Source organism: Procambarus clarkii, chromosome 80 (assembly GCF_040958095.1).
Source record: "Procambarus clarkii isolate CNS0578487 chromosome 80, FALCON_Pclarkii_2.0, whole genome shotgun sequence".
Classification (NCBI taxonomy): domain Eukaryota; kingdom Metazoa; phylum Arthropoda; class Malacostraca; order Decapoda; family Cambaridae; genus Procambarus; species Procambarus clarkii.
Window position 1 is genome coordinate 17777517 of NC_091229.1, and position 20369 is coordinate 17797885.

Consider the following 20369-nt stretch of genomic DNA (forward strand, 5'->3'; position numbering starts at 1 on the left):
TTACTGCCAAAAGCATTCTTACTGCCATTAAAACCAGGAATTACTGCCAAAAGCATAGGATTGAACACACAGTAACTCACAAACACAGGCTCATTTGCTACATTTTTAGGAAGATCAGGGCAATTAATTAAGATTAATTAAGATCAAATTAAAATAAATTTAGGTCATCAGAGTAAACACATTAATTATTTTTTTATAACAAGTTGGGTGAGAGGGCGGTGGAGGCCAAAACCGTCAGCGGTTTCGAAGCATTATACAACAGAGCGCTGGAAAGACGGGACACCACGAGCGTAGCTCTCATCCTGTAACTACTCTAAGGTAACTACACGTAGGTAATTATATCACTGGCTCACATTTGAGGGTCCCAGATTCAATTCTCGACAACAGAAAACCACTAAATGACTTCATTGCGATACAGTATACAGCATAAGCTGCTGAAATTTGTTTGATTATACAGTACTGTATTTTGTAAACATACCAAACTGTAATAGCAACAGATTTATGCTAGGTTACCAGTCACTGTACATTGGATGGTTTGTAAATGGTTTACTTAATCAACTGATAATTTATATGAAGCCACACATTATCACTCAAATGCAACATTCAACCTTGGGTTAGGTTTGCAACCTTGAGCTGACTCCCTCTCAAAGCCAAATCACAAGGGTTAGAGCTTTAGGCTAATCCCTAAGGGCTGAAATACTTAGTTTATATCCTATACTTTGGCCACAAGAGGCGGCGTAAGCCAGAGTAAACTGCCCTCCCGGTAATCGGAGCAAACAACCGCTACACCTTCCAAAGGGGGTTCGGTAAAGAAGGAACAAGTTGGAACATAGGACCAACGAGAATACTGTTACAAGCTGCCCAGTAAATTCTTACAGGTCGATATGCTTCAGAAATATTACAAGTTTACAGTAAACCCATGCAAAGTGGATCTACATTCTCGCCTACTTCAAAGCTAGTTTACAGATCCCTGTAACATACACAAACCACCTGGACAGTCGGTCGGCCGAGAGGACAGCACGCGGGACTTGTAATCCTGTGGTCCTGGGTTCGATCCCAGGCGCCGGCGAGAAACAATGGGCAGAGTTTCTTTCACCCTATGCCCCTGTTACCTGGCAGTAAAATAGGTACCTGGGAGTTAGTCAGCTGTCACGGGCTGCTTCCTGGGGGGTGGAGGCCTGGTCGAGGACCGGGCCGCGGGGACACTAAAAGCCCCGAAATCATCAGAAGATGGACCCCCAGACACAAGAGCCACACACACACACAGTCCTCTAGACACACTTCCTTAATCTTAAAAACACAGACGACAGTCTCCAACACCCACACGACACACTCAGTCACAACACTTGCACATTACCAGCAGGCAAGGGCCTGCGGGCCGCTCCAAGCAACAGCCTGGTGGACCAAAGCTCTCACAAGTCAAGCCGTGCCTCGGGCCGGGCTTGGGGAGTAGAACAACTCCCAGAACCCCATCAACCAGGTATCAACCAGGCAACTGACAACACGTCAGTCGCCTCAACACTTCCTCACTGTCAGTTACTCACGACGGGTGACAGGTAGGTGGTGGTTGTGGTGGTGTGAGGCCCTGGCCAGCCTCACCACTCACTCACACACTCACCAGAGGATGAATCACACCAGGTAAACACCAGCCAGCATCTCCCTCCCGTGTTTCACAGCAATTGGCTTGATATTTGTGGTGTGGGTGGAGGGTGGGCCGCTGGTACTGGGGCTAGGGATGGTAGGGAGGCTCATGGGCCCCCTTCCCGACACTACTATCCACCTGCTCGCAGATTTTTTCCACCTGCTTGCCGCTACAGCCACTTGATATCCGACTCTCCAAACGATGTATCTCCACTCTAAACAAAATGGGATTTTCAAGATGTCCAGCTCATTATTTCCATTGATATCCCGCGTCTAGGCTTACCTCATAATGCTAATCTGGCGTGTAAAATCATCTTTAGTATTCCAGTGTGGCTTGGCTTTGGGAATGGAGGCGGCGAGAGGGCACTTAACGCTAAATTTTGGTCCAATTTGCGGAGATGTAGCTGACGTTGGGTGCTGCCGAGCAATGTCTGCCTGCGCCGACCCCGCTGCGCATTGCCATTGACCTACAACATTGGAATACGGAGCCTGGATCACACTCCGGCTCTCCTTCGCTTCTCTCTCATTTCATTCAAACCTTTACACTCAAATATACCACCTCATGTCATAATTGTATATGCCATGCAGTTAAATCATGAGTTAATTTTGGCATTGGGGAAAATGTATGAGTCTCTCCACACTGGACCCTAAATGCCAGGGCTAACCTTGGATGCAACTCTCAAAAGTAGTGACAAGTCTTCTAATATTTACTACGAGGTCCTCTACTCAAGAAACCTGTAAAGGCTGTTCGCCGACACCGTCTTCACGACGTCTCTCAACATTGCCCATCACCTTGTGGGTGATCTATGGGGCTCTAGCCAGCTCTGCGGAGCTCCATGGTCGCCCCCCACCACCCCTGTGGTCTTACGGTCAGCCGCTCAAGTTGCAATATCACACACACATTGTCTACGATATTGCTGGGTTTGTGATGTGTCTGAGCCCAAGCCCCTCATCTCCGGCTGATGCTTCACGCCATAATAACATATCTCATATTTACGGCGCCCAAGCCACGAACGGCTAATATATATATATATTTTTTGTAATGTGGTTACTCATTTTGGCCTAGCATTTTATTTATTTATTTTTATTTATTTTTATATATTTACCTGAATTAACTTGAGGGTTAATACTCCATTGGCCTGGACGAGGATAGGAAGCCCGCTCTCCATTTGTCCTGTTGATTTTTTCTAACTGGATTTTAAAATTGAGTAATGTTTTGACAATCACGGCTTCTGCGGGGAAGCGATTCCAAGAAGGTACATTGCAGGTATAAGAAGGTTACATTGCGGGTACAAGACGGTTACATTGCGGGTACAAGACGGTTACATTGCAGGTATAAGAAGGTTACATTGCGGGTACAAGACGGTTACATTGCAGGTACAAGACGGTTACATTGCAGGTACAAGAAGGTTACATTGCAGGTACAAGACGGTTACATTTTTTTTTTTTTTTGAGATATATACAAGAGTTGTTACATTCTTGTACAGCCACTAGTACGCGTAGCGTTTCGGGCAAGTCCTTAATCCTATGGTCCCTGGAATACGATGCAGGTACAAGACGGTTACATTGCAGGTACAAGAAGGTTACATTGCAGGTACAAGACGGTTACATTGCAGGTACAAGACGGTTACTTGCAGGTACAAGACGGTTACATTGAAGGCACAAGACGGTTACATTGCAGGTACAAGACGGTTACATTGCAGGTACAAGACGGTTACATTGAAGGTACAAGACGGTTACTTGCAGGTACAAGACGGTTACATTGCAGGTACAAGACGGTTACATTGCAGGTACAAGACGGTTACATTGCAGGTACAAGAAGGTTACATTGCAGGTACAAGACGGTTACATTGCAGGTACAAGAAGGTTACATTGAAGGTACAAGACGGTTACATTGCAGGTACAAGACGGTTACATTGCAGGTACAAGACGGTTACATTGCAGGTACAAGACGGTTACATTGCAGGTACAAGATTACTTGCAGGTACAAGAAGGTTACATTGCAGGTACAAGACGGTTACATTGCAGGTACAAGATTACTTGCAGGTACAAGAAGGTTACATTGCAGGTACAAGACGGTTACATTGCAGGTACAAGACGGTTACATTGCAAGTACAGTACATTGGGTTGAGAAAGTACATAAACTGGGGTTTACCATGTACATTCTTGTAAAACCACTAACACGCATAGCGTTTCGGGCAGGTCCTTAAGATAAATATTAATAAAAGTAATAATAGGTTACATTGCAACATAATTTTAGTTCAACATAATAGTTACATAACAAAGGGATAGGACTGATGAAGTTGCATTTCTTAAGTATTAAATTGGGTGAATAACACAAGGTGGGAAACCATAAAGATCAAATAAAAAACTTTTTGCTTCTACTTTTGAATAAAGTATAAGTTTGACAATGTTTTAAATCATTAGAGAGATCCATACATTGCGTCCTTTTATTTGCATTCTGTGTTCGCACAGATATACTCTGACTCCAGGTATATCAAAGACATAAATATATCAAGTGTTCTGTTACATCTATACTGCTTTAATAGCTGAGTGGCTGGGGGGTAGATATAGCCTAAGCTACTCAATCCCTTTGAGATATATTTTTTTCTTGTCTCAATAAACATACTTGAACGGGGGCTCTCTTGATATTATATATGGTATTGGTTGATTTAGCTTTTAGCTTCTAAGATGTTTAACCTTCAGTTTTAAAACTTGCAGAAATTGTAGGTCTACAAGGAGGAAGGGAACTATCAAGAGAAAGCGCCATTATGATTATATAGCACTGGGAAGGGGTCAGGATAAGGATTTGGGATGGGACGGGGGGAGGGGGGGGAGGAATGGTGCCCAACCACTTGGACGGTCGGGGATTGAACGCCGACCTGCATGAAGCGAGACCGTCGCTTTACCGTCCAGCCCAAGTGGTTGGACTGTAGGTCTATAAGTTTATGTTCATTTTTTCAGTTTAGTTCATCCTGTATGTGAACAACCGCTTGGGGTGTACGGTAGAGCGATGGTCTCGCTTCACGCAGGTCGGCGTTCAACCCCCAACCGTCCAAGTGGTTGGGCACCATTGGATACAATAATTCAAGCACCAGAGATTTAACAAATCCACGAGGGCCGTGATGAGGTTCCGAACCTACGTCCGAGAGGATCCCAGACACGCCTTAATCGACTATGCTACGACATGGTTAAAAGAATTGTAACCGGGAGTAAAAGAATTGCAACCTGGAGTCCCGATTGCAATTCTTTAACCATATCGTAGCACAGTCTATTAAGGCACGTCTGGCATCCTCTCGGACGTAGGTTCGAACCCTCATCACGGCCCTTGTGGATTTGTTCATTTGATGCATCACGCTATTGTGATTTCTGTGTGTAACCAGAGATTTATATAGTTGAATAACTACCTTCTTTTCCTTGAAGTCAAACGTTCGCTTGACTATCCAAGGGTTCTATAACGTTTCACTGCAGCTCGCATTTTGTTGTGCAACTTTCAGTGGATGATACCTGGTTACCTGGTTGATACCTGGTTGATGGGGTTCTGGGAGTTGTTCTACTCCCCAAGCCCGGCCCGAGGCCAGGCTTGACTTGTGAGAGTTTGGTCCACCAGGCTGTTGCTGGGAGCTCTGATGTTGTTGATGGTGGACTCTGACTCCACCGTCCTTTTCTCCGTCAATCTGTTGCAAGGTAATGGTGTTAATTTAGTAATTGTGACGTGGATTGTTATGCCCCTCATGCAAGGTTTTCTATTTTTCGACATTAAAAAATATTTGCCAGTCTTCTGACCAATCAACTTTCATTCCTCAAACAGTTGAGGACCACAAGGCTAACGCTGCAGACCATACATGACAAGGCTGATCTCATCAAGACCTGTAAAATAAAGTTAAAAGCAAAAGTTTATAAAAAAATTATATATATATATATATATATATATATATATATATATATATATATACATATATATATATATATATATATATATATATATATATATATATATATATAAATAAATACAAGAAGGTTACATTGCACAGATATACTCTGTGCCATGTAACCTTGAACGTAAGCAATTCTCCCGGTTGCAATTCTATAAAGTTTAGGGATATCAATCCAGACAACTTCTTTAAAAGGTTAAGTGTTAATCATACAAGGGGCATTAACAGCTTCAAACTCATACAAGGGGCAACAGCTTCAAGCTCATACAAGGGGCAACAGCTTCAAGCTCATACAAGGGGCAACAGCTTCAAGCTCATACAAGGGGCAACAGCTTCAAGCTCATACAAGGGGCAACAGCTTCAAGCTCATACAAGGGGCAACAGCTTCAAGCTCATACAAGGGGCAACAGCTTCAAGCTCATACAAGGGGCAACAGCTTCAAGCTCATACAAGGGGCAACAGCTTCAAGCTCATACAAGGGGCAACAGCTTCAAGCTCAACAAGACACAGCGTAGGACAGAAAACAGGGAATGCCTTTTGACCTATAGGGTTATAAACTTATGGAACTGCCTACTCGCCGAAGCCGTAAATGCTTCAGTTCCAAATCCACTTGGAAAAAATCCTATATATATATATATGTATATATATATATATATATATATATATATATATATATATATATATATGTATATATATATATATATATATACGTGTATATATATATATATATATATATATATATATATATATATATATATATATATATATATATATATATATATATATATATATATAAGCCTATACTTGCATAAACCACAAGTGAAGATAAACAATCTTTGGACAACACCCACCAGTGGGACTCGAACCCAGAAAGCACAACTACCTTCCAGTAGCTGGCATAACTAGTATGCTTTAACCCACTACGCCATCAGACCTTACAAAAGAAGTAGATAGTTCGAGATATATATCTCAAACATCTCTACCTCCCGAAGGCACCAGATGAGTGAGGGGTCAGTCTGCATTTTTCGTCAAGCCACTGTCAATGTGAGAGAACTCGTGTCCAGCTTATAAGCCTATACTTGCATAAACCACAAGTGAAGATAAACAATCTTTGGACAACACCCACCAGTGGGACTCGAACCCAGAAAGCACAACTACCTTCCAGTAGCTGGCATAACTAGTATGCTTTAACCCACTACGCCATCAGACCTTACAAAAGAAGTAGATAGTTCGAGATATATATCTCAAACATCTCTACCTCCCGAAGGCACCAGATGAGTGAGGGGTCAGTCTGCATTTTTCGTCAAGCCACTGTCAATGTGAGAGAACTCGTGTCCAGCTTATAAGCCTATACTTGCATAAACCACAAGTGAAGATAAACAATCTTTGGACAACGCCCATCAGTGGGACTCGAACCCAGAAAGCACAACTACCTTCCAGTAGCTGGCATAACTAGTATGCTTTAACCCACTACGCCATCAGACCTTACAAAAGAAGTAGATAGTTCGAGATATATATCTCAAACATCTCTACCTCCCGAAGGCACCAGATGAGTGAGGGGTCAGTCTGCATTTTTCGTCAAGCCACTGTCAATGTGAGAGAACTCGTGTCCAGCTTATAAGCCTATACTTGCATAAACCACAAGTGAAGATAAACAATCTTTGGACAACGCCCACCAGTGGGACTCGAACCCAGAAAGCACAACTACCTTCCAGTAGCTGGCATAACTAGTATGCTTTAACCCACTACGCCATCAGACCTTACAAAAGAAGTAGATAGTTCGAGATATATATCTCAAACATCTCTACCTCCCGAAGGCACCAGATGAGTGAGGGGTCAGTCTGCATTTTTCGTCAAGCCACTGTCAATGTGAGAGAACTCGTGTCCAGCTTATAAGCCTATACTTGCATAAACCACAAGTGAAGATAAACAATCTTTGGACAACACCCACCAGTGGGACTCGAACCCAGAAAGCACAACTACCTTCCAGTAGCTGGCATAACTAGTATGCTTTAACCCACTACGCCATCAGACCTTACAAAAGAAGTAAATAGTTCGAGATATATATCTCAAACATCTCTACCTCCCGAAGGCACCAGATGAGTGAGGGGTCAGTCTGCATTTTTCGTCAAGCCACTGTCAATGTGAGAGAACTCGTGTCCAGCTTATAAGCCTATACTTGCATAAACCACAAGTGAAGATAAACAATCTTTGGACAACACCCACCAGTGGGACTCGAACCCAGAAAGCACAACTACCTTCCAGTAGCTGGCATAACTAGTATGCTTTAACCCACTACGCCATCAGACCTTACAAAAGAAGTAGATAGTTCGAGATATATATCTCAAACATCTCTACCTCCCGAAGGCACCAGATGAGTGAGGGGTCAGTCTGCATTTTTCGTCAAGCCACTGTCAATGTGAGAGAACTCGTGTCCAGCTTATAAGCCTATACTTGCATAAACCACAAGTGAAGATAAACAATCTTTGGACAACACCCACCAGTGGGACTCGAACCCAGAAAGCACAACTACCTTCCAGTAGCTGGCATAACTAGTATGCTTTAACCCACTACGCCATCAGACCTTACAAAAGAAGTAGATAGTTCGAGATATATATCTCAAACATCTCTACCTCCCGAAGGCACCAGATGAGTGAGGGGTCAGTCTGCATTTTTCGTCAAGCCACTGTCAATGTGAGATATAATATATATCATAATATATATATATATATATATATATATGCAATCATACAAATACTGTATATGGAACTATGCATATATATGGAACCAACAGTTCCATATTCTGTATACGGAACAGCTAGTGTAGATGAACAAATCTGCAAGGACCGTGACGAGGATTCGAACCCTGGTTTGTGCCTCGGAGAGGCTGCAGGATCCTAGAAGTTCAGTAGAACTTCGGTTTCAATTCCTTTTGACCATGTCGTAGCTCAGTCGATTAAGGTAGCGTCTGGGATGCTCTTGGACGCAGGTTCGAATCCTCGTCACGGCCCTTGTGGGTTTGTTCATTTGATGCATCACGCAATTGTGATTTATGTGTGTAAAAGTAGTGTAGATTTCAGTTTCAGATTTATAAGGTTAATCTGAAGCTCTTTATGCAAAACACAAACACATGCTGTTTGAATCCCTAAACATGCTAAGCACTCACTCCACACACTGTATTGTACTATTTACACTTGCAAAGCCTTATTCTTCGATTCTAATTCTGTATTGAAACCTACAAGATGAATGAAATAGAACCGATGAACATTTATTTATTTATTTATTTATTTATTTATTTATTTATTTATTTATTTATTTATTTATTTATTTATTTATATACAAGAAGGTACGTTGGGTTTGAGAGAATACATACCATAGTAAAGCCTCTAGCACTCTTGTAAAGCCACTAGTACGCGCAGCGTTTCGAGCAGATGGGACACCATTACACCAGAAATAAATATATTTGATATTCCCAGAGTCAGACTAAATCCATGCTGACACGACCTGCAAATACACGGACCCAAAATGTGGAACTTCATTCTGAATTAACTAAACAATTTGTTCAGTTAATACTTTATTCAAAAGTAGAACAATGAATAACTAACTCTCATTACCCTAGTAATCTCACCTAGTACTACTAACTCGGCTATCTACAAATACAACATCAATATATTATTATCACCACTTTATGTTGATATGTGAATCCAAATTCTGACATTCTATACCTTTCTCCGCATTAAATCAAATGTTTATTCAGGTAAAAGTACATACATAGATGAGTTACAAACATAACGTTGGATTTATAGATAGATCTAGTACATACAATACCTAAAGCCACTAATACGCACAGCGTTTCGGGAAAGGTGTGGGGAAACAAACACTTAGACTACAACTTAATACTAGTTGAGATTAAAGTATAAATTGTGTTGAAAAAGGAAAAAAATTAGGAGGAGGGGGGGGGGCATGTCAAAAATCAGTAATTATATAAGTTGGTCAACAAACAACTAGTATTGTTTGAAAATAGGAAGACATGGGTTGACATTTAGGGGGGGGTAAGGTAGGTTACATGGAGTTTATTAGGTAGTTGACCAGACCACACACTGTAAGGTGAAGGGACGACGACGTTTCGGTCCGTCCTGGACCATTCTTAAGTCGATCGACTTGAGGTCCAAGACGGACCGAAACGTCGTCGTCCCTTCACCTTCTAGTGTGTGGTCTGGTCAACATACTTTAGTCTACTGTTATTGTGACTCATCGCCTGCTTATTAGGTAGTAATTATTTTTTCTTTTAAACTGGTTGAGAGAGGTACAGCCTTCGACATGATTAGGAAGGTCATTCCACATTCTGGGTCCCTTGATTTGTAGAGCATTTCTAGTTTGGTTAAGGCGCACTCTTGGAATATCAAATAGGTATTTATTTCTGGTGTGGTGCCCATGGGTCCTGTTACAACCTTCTGGGAAGCGTTTTAAGGTCAGGAATTGACATTACAGTTCAGATTTTTAAATATATAGAGTACACCTGAGAGAATGTGCAGTGACTTCATATCTAACACAAAGATTTAAGTAAGGGTACCAAGTGCTGTCTGGGAGCCAGAGTTAGATATTGTTCCAATAGCAGATTTGTGTTGAGTAATTAGAGGACGTAGATGATTTTGGGTAGTAGAACCCCAAGCACAAATACCATAGTTGAGATAAGGATAGATGAGAGAGTAATAGAGCGTCACCAGGGCAGGGCGAGGAACATAATATCTAATCTTAGTAAGAATGCCAACAGTTTTAGAAACTTTTTGTACTATATTTTGAATATGTCCCTGTAATTCAGCTTGTTATCGATGAGAACATCAAGGAATGTATCATCTACTTTGTTATTAATTTGGATATTGTTTATTCTTAGATTAATTTGATCTGAGGATTTATTACCAAGCAAAATATAGAATCTTTTATCGATGTTAAGTGTGAGTTTGTTAGCAGTTAGCCAAAGATGGACTTTATTTAGATCAGTAATCACTGTAACATTCAGAGCAAGAGGGTCAAGACTGGAGATAATGAAGGGTGTCATCAGCAAATAGAATTGGTTTGAGATGTTGCGAGGCATTTGGAAGGTCATTAATGTAGATGAGAAAGAGGAGACGGCCAAGTATGCTGCCCTGAGGAACACCAATGTTTATGGGTAGTGTCGGAGAAATGGAATCATTCACAGAAACATACTGGAGCCTGTCACTAAGGTAAGACTGAAAGTATTGCAGGGAGTGACCTCTGATTCCATAATGATGTAATTTAAGAAGAAGGTTTTGGTGGTTGACAGTGCCAAAAGCCTTACGTAGGTCCACAAATAACCCAACAGGGAACTCATTTTTATCAAGAGCTGTATGTATCATGTTAATCATACTAAGCAGTGCATCGTTAGTTTTTTTGGGGGAGGGGGGAGGGTCTGAAGATATATTGGTAAGGGCTAAGTATATTGTGTTTGGCTAGATAAGAGTAAAGCTGCTTGTAGATTAGCTTTTCAAATATTTTTGACAAGGTTTGCATGACTTGATATAGGTCTGAAATTGTTGACGTCAGTGAGATTACCACATTTATGGACTGGTGTTACTCTCGCTTTTTATTTCTTTAGAATATGAGGAAAGGTTTCGAGTTCAAGTGATTTGTTGTAGAGCAATGCAATGGCAGCAGCTAAAAATCTGGAGGCTTTTTTGTAAATTAGAGCTGGTATCTCAGCAAGGGCACTTGACTTTGTTTTAAGGGAAAGGATTATCTCATTAACATCAGTGGAATTAGCGGGAGTTAGGTACAGTAACTCTGGATAGTTACCTGTAAGATAGTCCTTAACATTATTTAGAGAGGATGGAATATCATTGGCAAGGAATGTGCCAATGGATGAGAAGAACCTATTGAATTCAATAGCAGTATCAGAGGCTGAAAGCAAACCGTCGTCATTGGACAGGAGTATTGTTTTTTTTATTCATAAATTTTTTTTATCCTAATATTTGGGAAATAGTGCTCCATGTTTTCTTTATGTTGCCCTTAATTTGATTAAATTTATTTTCGTAGTATTTTATTTTGGCTCTTCTAATTATTTTAGACAGCATTGATAAGTAAATCTTTGAAACTTCTTCGGAGACGACTCCTAACCTATACTTCTTCTCAAGGTCATGTTTTTTATTAATAGATTTAAGTATACCCTTAGTAAGCCATGGAGTGTTTAACTTTTTAGTTGTGACTTGTTTCGTTAGCATTGGACAGTGGGTGTTATAGAGGCTCAGAGTTTTCTGAAGAAATGTTTGCACTGCTAGGTTGATGTACCCTATGCTACCTAATTCAGTCTCCCAGGTGATATTAGCAGCAGCAGGAATAAAGTTGATTATAGAAGTTTCATTGTGCAGCCTAAGGCTTATCTTCATTGTATCTAGAGGTGGTTTATTAATGTTGGTTAGGAGAAATGTGGGGTAATGGTCTGTGGTCCTATCAGTGATTATCCCTGAAGTAAGTGGAGAGGTTATGTTAGTCCAGATGTGGTCAAGAGCAGAGGCAGTACTATCAGTGATTTTAGTAGGTCTAGTGATTAAGAGTATGAGGAAGCAGGAATTCATACAGCTGAGCAAACTAGCAGTATGAGAGTTATCAGGCTCGCAGAGATCACTATTAAAATCCCCCGAAATTATTAGTTGGTTTTTGTTAAGTCTGTTAACTAGTATTAGATCTCTAAGGTTAGAGTTGAATTCAGACACATCAGTGTTAGGAAGCCTGTAGACAGCTCCCACAGTCAGGACAGCCTCGCCACCCTTGACTCTGAAACAGGCAAAGATATACTTCCCACAGGCGTCTCTAGTTCTAATTACTTTCAAGCATGTCAGTTCTTAGTGGTAGTAAAGAGCAATACCACCACCTCTCTGAATTTATTTACTTATTTATTTATTTATTTATTTATTTATTTATTTATTTATATACAAGAAGGTACATTGGGGTTAACAGAGAACATAGAGTTTAAATTGAAATTACATTCTTGTAAAGCCACCAGCACGCATAGCATTTCGGGAAAGTCCTTAAACTAACAGATAATTTTAAGTAGATAATTTACAGTAAAATTTACCTGTTTTTACAGGTACTTTACAGCTATACTTTACTTTACAGATACAGGTAATTTTAAGGGTGCATAACTGCGTTTCTTATAAGTTGTTCAATGTCAACCAATCTTTTTTGACTAGTTGTATATGAAAAGAGCTACAATTGTTCGAAGTTTCAGTATTGCAGCCTAAATAGAAAGGGAGTTTTTTTTTAACGAATTTTACACATTTTCAAATTGAAACTACAACCACAAGTTTCAAATGAAATCATTTCTATGCCACTTTTCTATCACATTGGCATATAATAAAAGGATCTGTTTAGCGGATTTTTAAAAAACATGTTTAGTTTTACTAATACAAATAGTCAAAGTTCCATAAAAAATTATGCAAATATATCATGGTTATTACTATTATAAAATCAATATAGGAACTTAGGAAAAAATGCTTTTTACAGATTTGTAGAGACATAAACTCTACATATAAGGTGTAAGTTTCATGTAAGGTGTAAGTTTCATGTATTTCATGTTTCATTTTACTCTTTATGCTCAATTAGTATTAAGCTTTAGTCATTTATGTTTTTCATGCCCGAAACGCTTTGCGTAATAGTGGCTTTAGGCATTGTATGTACTAGCTCTATCTATAAGTCCACCAATCTTTGTAAAAATATCTTATATGTATGTACCTTACCTAAATAAACATTTATTTATTTATTTTTTATTTGTTTATTTTAAATTGAATAAAAAATGAAAGAGTTATAGGAACGTTTATGTTACTAGAAAATAAATAGGAAAAAGTTAAGTCTAAGGTGCTGCCATCTGTGGCTAAGGGTGACATCAACCAATTTCCTGGCACCCTTGGCACCCTTACAGATAGACTCACGTGCAGTCAGGTGTATAAGTTTCATGTAAATCGTCCGATAAGCAAATAAGAAAAAATTAAAAACAAAATAAATTTTTTTAACTAAATTTTTGGGGGATAAAACTATTTATTAAATATTTTTATTATATGCTATTGTGATACCTGAGAGTCATAGACATGATTTCAGTTGACATTTGTGTTTGATGTTAATTTTTGACCATTTTGGAAATTTGTTGACACATAATTCAATATTTTTTTCTCCCTTCCTATTTATGCTACGATGCTGAGACTTGGACCACATGAAACCCTTTTCATATACAACTCGTCAAAAAAGTTTAATTGAAATTGAACTAGTTTTCATTTATTGCATATTTTTTAACTGATGCCCCCCTTAAGTAGATAATTTAAAGTAAAATTGAGAAAAAAAAATTTACATTAAAAAAATTACACTGTAAGAAATTTTGACGCAATAATCAATAAACAAAAAATAGATTAATACACAATAATAACAATACACTATAATGAACAAGGATAACTAGGTACAAGTATTACTAGGTAATTGGTCGACAGTTGTGAATTGCTGAATAGTTTGGTATGTTAAAGAGTTGTGTAGTATCCTCTTTTAACCACGCTTCAGTAAGTATAACAAAGGAGAATTTGTTGTCAACTGTATGAATTAGGGCACTAACATCATCAATTTTACGTTTTGTTGGATTTGGTCTGAGGACGGATTGTAAATTGGGCGACGGGACGATAGAATACATTTGGAATGGTGATGAATGATGATAATGGTGAAGAATGATATGAAGCTGCATAAGATGAATGACTAGCATCACAAACATAAAATGAATAAGATCAGAAGCCTAGGATGATCACAAGCCTAGGATGTCTCCCTGCGTGGCTGGATATCTGTGAGCTAGATGGGTTTTTACAAGAGTGCAGGTGTGGAGATATTCTTATACCCCGGAAACCATCTTAAACTTAATTAGAAACTGACGTGGCTACTCAGTGGTGACTAATAATGCTGTTTATTTCTATAAAAGTATTATTTATAAAAATTATGTTTACCGGTGCTTACATGGTTTATTACTGTATAAATTGTTTACTATTGTATATATACATTATTTACTCTTGTATGTATTCATGATACAGCTTTGTATTTTATAAGGCCAGTAATCACGCCAGAAGAGGCTTGGGATGACAGATTACACATTTACCTGAATTTATCTGAGGACTACTATCTTTCTAGTGGCCTCGACGAGGACAGGAAGCTAGCGGCTTGTCAAAAGTGCCCCATTTGTCCTAATAATTGTAATGGGCAGTATTTTGAAATTCGGCATTTACGGCTTCAGCGGATAGGCAGTTCCATGGGTTTATAACCCTATGTGAAAAAGCATTTCCTGTATTATGTCCCACATTGTGGCTTGGTAAGCTTGAAACCGTTACTCCTTGTTTGTGTTATATCTAACCTTTTAAAGATGTTATCTAAATCAATGTCTTCCAAACTGTTCAGAGATTTAAAAGTTTCGATGAGATCCGCTTGTCATGCCTTCTGGTTTGCAATGTTGTTAGCCCTGTGGCCCCTCAACCGTATGAGAGGTGACTTTTTCTGGAATGATTTGTTGCCTGGTGTTGAAGTTTCTTCAAAGTAGCTATGTTTTTCTGAAGATGAGATCTCTATATATTGATACAATAATCAAAGTTGGAGCGAACTGGAGATTTATACAATTTAATAACTACTTTTTTTTCCTTGAAGTCATAGGAAATATACCTGATTTACATGATTTACATGAGGGCAGTAACCCTAGTGGCCTCGACGAGGACAGGAAGCCGGCGGCTTATCGAAGGTCACTTCCCCTTCTATTTGCTTTGATTTTTTTCCAGGTAGATTTTTAAAACCTAACACAGTTTTGGCATTTACCGCTTCGGCTGGTAGGCGGTTCCATAGGTTTATAACCCTGTGGGTGAAAAAGCATATCCTGTTGTTAGTCCTACACTGTGGCTTGTTGACCTTGGAATCGTTCCAAGTTCAGAGATCACGTCACAATGGTTGTACTCTTCAAATCACTTGTGTTGTCCCGTCTTGAGTACTGCTCAGTACTCACTTCCCCCCTTCAGAGCAGGAGAGATTGCTGAAATTGAGGGAATACAGAGAACATATACGGCACGCATAGACGAGATAAAGCACCTAAATTATTGGGAGCGAATCAATGCTCTCCAAATGTACTCACTAGAAAGGAGACGAGAGAGATACCAAATAATATACACATGGAAAATACTGGCGGGACAGGTCCCAAATCTGCACAGTAAAATAACAACGTACTGGAGTGAACGACATGGAAGAAAATGCAGAATAGAACCAGTGAAGAGCAGAGGTGCCATAGGCACAATCAGAGAACACTATGAACATCAGAGGTCCACGGTTGTTCAACGTCCTCCCAGCGAGCATCAGAAATATTACAGGAACAACCGTGGACATCTTCAAGAGGAAACTAGATTGTTTCCTCCAAGGAGTGCCGGACCAACCGGGCTGTGGTGGGTATGTGGGCCTGCGGGCCGCTCCAAGCAACAGCCTGGTGGACCAAACTCTCACAAGTCAAGTTTGGCCTCTGGCCGGGCTTGGGGAGTAGAAGAACTCCCAGAACCCCATCAACCAGGTATCAACCAGGTAACGTTGCTCCTTGTTCAAGTTCAAGTACGTTTATTGAGACAATAAAATACATCTCAAAAGGCAACCCGTTCTCGCAAATTCGTAAAGTCAATATTGACTTATTAACTACGTGCATAGGTGATATACTAAACATAATAGATACCCTTAAAAAGATTCATAGAAAACACCGACCTTACCTAACCTTGTTAGTATCTTAAGATAAGCATCTTATTGCTTCGTAATTACAATTATTACTTAACCTATACCTATTATAGGTATATTCCTATTATAGGTATATTCTTCTTCTACTATCTATTCTTCTACTTCTACTATCTACTCTTCTACTTCTACCTATCTACACCTCTCCCTCCACCCCTCTCCGAACTTTCCCTTTCAGCTAATGACCCTCCTCGCCTCTCCCACCTCTCTACCTCTCACCCCAAACCCTCACTAATTACTTCACTATTCATTTCTTTCCTTTCGTTTACTCTTATACGTTTGCGGCAGTGAAATGTATTCTAGAGTTCTCTTTAGAGTTTCGGGTAGCTGATCAAGTTACGGCGCCTTGTAGTCTTAGCACCTAGGTAGTCAAATACCTAGGTTACAAGGTGTTGAACGAGAGAGGTTGCCTTAGGAACTCTGAAGGGGCTCTAGAATAGTTAGCTAACTGGGGACGGGATAACGGACTAGAGAGAGCTGTTTCCCCCGGCCTCGTTAGTTAACTGGGGGTTGGAATAATGGACAAGATAGAGCTATTTCCCCCACCCCCCGTTACACTGATTTAAAAATGGCAAATGAATTTAATACAGTAGCTTCTTTTCATTGGTTGGTGCTGTAGCGAGTAATTCTTATAATCGCTCCATTATCTCATTATCTTAATGGCATAACTAATTAGCACTAACTACACAAGCTATAATCCTATCCCTAATTACAGGTAACAGTTCTCACATCCTCCTATCCTAGTAGAGAAAGGTGAGGGGTAGTCACCAAATATAAGCAAGCGATATGATTATAGACAACCACCATTTTGGTCACCACTTGGTCCGGGAGACATCTCCCGTCACGCAGGGTGCAGTTGCGCCTCCACAGATCTCCAGTATCATCTCCATTACCAGTATCATCTTTTGATACTGGTAATGGCTCGAAAGGGCCACCACTTACGGGCTATTCATGCCCGTGCCACCTCTTGGGTGGCTTAATCTTCATCAATCAATCAATCGAATAGACAACAGTACAATTTCCAGTCAAGAATGTAGCACTCGGCGTAGGCAGTTCTACTCGTCTCCAAGACGCTACAGCTTCGACACAGAGCAGGCAGCAGACTAGGACCGCATCGAGCTACAACGCTCTCCCACATAGAACTCCGCGACTCCGGTCTCACTCAGCTCTCTGCTCTGCTCCAAGCTCCGTCTCAACGTCTACGACACTGCTGTATCCAGGACTACTAAATAAATATGAAACTCACTAAACACTGTGTATCTAATCTACCCAACAACGTGACATAATCGTACGTTACAGTGCTAACCTTGCCAGAAAAATCCCACAGACTCAGACACATATTCACATATCTCTCAGGCAGCTATCCAAACTCTCTTCTCGTTTCACCAGTCAGCCCGACAGATGTTGTGTCCATTATACACTCACTAAAAACCAAGGCAGGGAACATCAGTGAAATCTCATCCATTGTATACAAGAGCGCCTCCCATACCCTTGCACCACCTATAGCTCTGCTGTTCTACAAATCCCTAGCGTGTCATACCTTCCCTGATATCCTTAAAAAAGCAAGAGTAACGCCAGTTCATAAAGGAGACAATCCGGCAGACATAAACAATTATAGACCAATATCAAACCTACCCATACTATCAAAAATATTTGAAAAAATTATCTACAAACAGCTCTACTCCTCCCTCGTAAAATTTGACATACTTAGCCCCTGTCAATTTGGCTTCCGCTCCCAAAAGAGTACCAACGATGCAATTATTAGTCTCCTTGATATAATCTACTCAGCCCTTGACAAAAATGAGGTTCCGACTGGACTCCTCATTGACCTAAGAAAGGCCTTTGATACTGTTAATTTATTTATTTATTTATTTATTTATTTATGTATATACAAGAAGGTACATTGGGATTGTGAGGATACATAAAATGGTAATTACAATCTTGTAAAGCCACTAGTACGCACAGCGTTTCGGGCAGAGTACGCGCAGCGTTTCGGGCAGACCACAATCTGCTCTACTCTTTCTGCTCTGATCTCTTAATCACAACTACCTCTTACTTAAACTCCATCATTATGGAATCCGAGGCCATACACTGGACTATATCCAATCCTATCTCAGTGACAGACACCAATGTGTAGCCATCAATGATACAACCTCTTCCACTCTACCAATAACCGTTGGAGTGCCACAGGGCAGCATCTTGGGACCTCTCCTATTTCTTATATACATCAATGATCTGCCTAATATCTCTAACATTCTTAAACCTATATTGTTTGCTGATGATACTACCCTCATCTACTCAGACCCCAACCCATATAACATGGGTTGGGGTCCAACATGGGTCCAACCCATCATCTATTCACAACACACTAAATAATGTTGTGAATAATGAATTAAAAAAGTCCACTTATGGATGTCAACCAACAAACTAACACTAAACATAGAAAAGACCTACTACATCTTATTTAGAAGCAAATCAACAAATGCAATTCAGCTTCAGATGGACAATGTTAACATCAGTAATAAAAATGATGGAAAGTTTCTTGGGCTATTCCTAAACAAGAGACTCAACTTCAGTACCCACATACAACACGTAACTAAGAAAGTCTCTAAAACAGTTGGTATACTCTCCAAAATTAGATATTATGGTCCTAACTCTGCTCTCCTTTCACTATATTATGCACTAATCCATCCTTATCCTAATTATGGTATCTTTGCAGGGGGGTCAACCACTGCAAACCACCTCAAGTCCATCATCACCCAGCAAAAATATGCTATCAGAACAATAACAAACTCTGCTTTCAGACAACACTCAGCCCCCTTGTTTAACTTCCTAAACATGCTAAACATAAACTCACTCCACACATTCTTTTGTGTCAATTACATATACAAAACCCTGTTCTTAAATGCAAATCCTGCTCTGAAACTCTCCCTGGACAGATGTAATAGGACCTATTATCACCACACCAGAAATAAATATCTCTTTGATATCTCCAGGGTCAAACTTAATCCGTGTAAACACTATGCAAATAAAGGGACCCAGTCTATGGAACTCACTCCCTAATTAATTGAAAAGCCGTCCAACTTTTGCCTCATTCAAAAACAAAAACAAAAAGTACCTAATTTCATCTTCATAGTTTCCTACCTTGTGCTTTAAAATTGCACTGTATCTAGTGCTACCCAATCTCCTAATCTTTATGTACCTAATCCAAACAACTTTACCACTGTGATCATTACTGGCTTATATGTGTTATCAATATGCTGTATTGTTCCTAATAATCTTTGTTAAATTACCAATCAATCTGTCAGTGCAATCAATCAGAGCTACCGATGTGCTTTAATATACCTACTAATCTCTCTCATCTCATTTTTCTTGCAATGTACCTGTTATCACTTTATAAATTTTGCTTGAATTTACCTACCTAAAATTATTTATTTATTTATTTATTTATTTATTTATATACAAGAAGGTACATTGGGTTTGTGAGAATACATAGCATAGTACAGTATTTACACTCTCGTAAAGCCACTAGTACGCGCAGCGTTTCGGGCAGGTCCTTAATCTAACAGATAATTTTAAGTAGGCAAAATCTATTATGTTAGACTAAGGACCTGCCCGAAACGCTGCGCGAACTAGTGGCTTTACAAGATTGTAAACACCATGCTGTGTATTATCACAAACCCAGCGTACCTTCTTGTATATAAATAAATAAATAAATAAATAAATAAATAAATAAATATATGTTTCTGGTGTGATGCCCATGAATTTTGTTACAACCTTCCAGGAAGCGTTTAAGGTCAAGATTGACATTACAGTTCAGAGTTTTAAATGTATAGAGTACACTTGAGAGAATGTGCTTTGACTTAATATCTAACACATTCAAAGATTTAAGGAAGGGTACCGAGTGCTGCCTGGGGCCAGAGTTAGATATTGTTCTAATAGCAGCTTTGTGTTGGGTAATTAGAGGAAGTAGATGATTTTGGGTAGTAGAACCCCAAG

The 20369-nt window shown here is 39.7% G+C and overlaps 1 protein-coding gene across 7 annotated transcripts in view; it reads right to left on the reverse strand.

The window, feature by feature from the left end:
• Sur-8 (leucine-rich repeat protein shoc-2) overlaps positions 1 to 2545 on the reverse strand; it is an 88583-nt gene extending 86038 nt beyond the window's left edge. For 3 of the 7 annotated variants that reach the window (XM_045727857.2, XM_045727860.2, XM_045727856.2), the window contains exon 1: positions 1925 to 2089. The gene's annotated coding sequence lies outside the window, so the exon portion shown is untranslated. Of the gene's footprint in view, positions 1 to 1924 lie in introns of all 7 variants that reach the window. The other 4 variants (XM_045727859.2, XM_045727855.2, XM_045727852.2 and 1 more) reach the window with 4 other exon arrangements.
• Positions 2546 to 20369: the final 17824 nt, after the last annotated feature.